Below are 2,406 nucleotides of genomic sequence, written 5' to 3' on the forward strand. Positions count from 1 at the left end.
TAATCCCACCACTTTGGTGAGGCTAAGGCAGGCGAATCACTTGAGGTCAGGAGTTCGAGACTGGCCTGGCCAACATGATGAAACCTCGTCTCTACTAAAAAATTCAAAAATTAGCTGGGGGTGGTGGTGCGCGCCTGTAATCCCAGCTACTCGGGAGACTGAGGTGGGAGAATCACTTGAACCTGGGAAGTGGAGGTTGCAGTGAGCTGAGATTGCACCAATGCACTCCAACCTGAGTGACAGAATGAGACTCCATCTCAAAAAAGAAAAAGAAAACAAACACCCAACTCAATAGCAGCAGGTATTAAGCAGCCTCTGCAAAAAAGAAAAGAAAAAAAGAAAAAGAAAAGAATAAACAAAGAGCTCAATTAAAAATGGGTGCTTTTTCGTCTGGGCTGCCAACATGCCCTCCAGACCGAGGAAGACCCGGAAATTACGGGGCCACGTGAGCCACGGCCACGGCCGCATAGGCAAGCACCGGAAGCACCCCGGAGGCTGCGGTAATGCTGGTGGTCTGCATCACCACCGGATCAACTTCGACAAATACCACCCAGGCTACTTTGGGAAAGTTGGTATGAGGCATTACCACTTAAAGAGGAACCAGAGCTTCTGCCCAACTGTCAACCTTGACAAATTGTGGACTTTGGTCAGTGAGCAGACACGGGTGAATGCTGCTAAAAACAAGACTGGGGCTGCTCCCATTATTGATGTGGTGCGATCTGGCTACTACAAAGTTCTGGGAAAAGGAAAGCTCCCAAAGCAGCCTGTCATCGTGAAGGCCAAATTCTTCAGCAGAAGAGCTGAGGAGAAGATTAAGGGTGTTGGGGGGGCCTGTGGCCTGGTGGCTTGAGGTCACATGGAGGGAGATTCATTAAATGCTGACTACTTAAAAAAAAAAAATGGGTAAGAAAAAAAAAAAATTCGGCCAGACACAGTGGCTCATGCCTATAATCTTGGCACTCTGAGAGGCCAAGGCTGGAGAATTGCTTGAGTTGCTTAAGTCCAGGAGTTGAGGACCAGACTGGGCAAAAATGGAATCCCATCTCTATAAAAAAATTAAAAATAAAGTTAGCCAGGTCCATGGCACACACCTGTAGTCCCAGCTACTCAGGAGGCTGAGGTGGGAGGATCACTTGAGTCCAGGAGTTTGAGACTGCAGTGAGCCATGATTGTACCACTTTACTCTAGCCTGGACAACAAAGTGAGACCCAGTCTCAAAAAATGATAGCAATTTTTCAAAAATTAAGTCTAAAATAAAGGCTGGGCATGGTGGCTCACGCCTGTAATCCCAGCACTTTGTGAGGCCGAGGCGGGTGGATCACGAGGTCAGGAGTTCGAGACCAGCCTGGCCAACATGGTGAAACCCCGTCTCTACTAAAAATATGAAAAATTAGCTGGGCGTGGTGGCGGGTGCCTGTAGTCCCAGCTACTTGGGAGGCTGAGGCAGAAGAATCGCTTGAACCTGGGAGGCGGAAGTTGCAGTGAGCCAAGATCGCACCATTGCACTCCAGACCGGGAGACAGTACGAGACAGCATCTCAAAAAATAAATAATAATAATAATTTTTAGCAGAGACAAGAGTTGCCAAGGTGGTCTCGAACTCCTGGCCTCAAGTGATCTCCCTGCCTGGGCCTCCTAAAGCTCTGAGTTTAAAGATATGAGCCGGCCGGGCGCGGTGGCTCAAGCCTGTAATCCCAGCACTTTGGGAGGCCGAGACGGGCGGATCACGAGGTCAGGAGATCGAGACCATCCTGGCTAACACGATGAAACCCCGTCTCTACTAAAAAATACAAAAAACTAGCCGGGCGCGGTGGTGGGCGCCTGTAGTCCCAGCTACTCGGGAGGCTGAGGCAGGAGAATGGCGTAAACCTGGGAGGCGGAGCTTGCAGTGAGCTGAGATCCGGCCACTGCACTCCAGCCTGGGCGACAGAGCGAGACTCCGTCTCAAAAAAAAAAAAAAAAAAAAAAAAAAAGATATGAGCCACTGTGTAGGCCTAGAGCATTTTTCATATACGTATTTGCCACCCGTACATCTTTTTTTTTTTTTTGAGATGGAGTCTCACTCTATCGCCCAGGCTGGAGTGCAGTGGCATGATCTCAGCTCACTGCAACCTCTGCCTTCCGGGTTCAAGGATTCTCTTGCCTCAGACTCCTGAGTATTTGGGATTACAGGCACGTGCTACCATGCCCGGCTAATTTTTGTATTTTTAGTAGAGACTGGGTTTCACCATGTTGGTCAGGCTGGTCTCAATCTCCTGACCTCGTGATCTGCCCGCCTCACCTCCCAAAGTGCTGGGATTACAGGCATCAGCCACCACGCCTGTCCACCATCTGTACATCATCTTTGGTAAGGTGTCTGTTAAGGTATTTGGCCCATTTTAAATTTTTTATTTTATCTTCTTTCAGA

At 49.0% G+C, this 2,406-nt stretch overlaps 1 pseudogene across 1 annotated transcript; it reads left to right on the top strand.

Moving 5' to 3' along the window:
• The first annotated feature begins 381 nt into the window (after positions 1 to 381).
• Positions 382 to 900, top strand: LOC698197 (large ribosomal subunit protein uL15 pseudogene; annotated as a pseudogene). Its single transcript, XR_013401044.1, has one exon. The product of XR_013401044.1 is annotated as a large ribosomal subunit protein uL15 pseudogene (transcript).
• The last annotated feature ends 1,506 nt before the right edge of the window (positions 901 to 2,406 follow it).

Source organism: Macaca mulatta, chromosome 11 (assembly GCF_049350105.2).
Source record: "Macaca mulatta isolate MMU2019108-1 chromosome 11, T2T-MMU8v2.0, whole genome shotgun sequence".
Taxonomy (NCBI): domain Eukaryota; kingdom Metazoa; phylum Chordata; class Mammalia; order Primates; family Cercopithecidae; genus Macaca; species Macaca mulatta.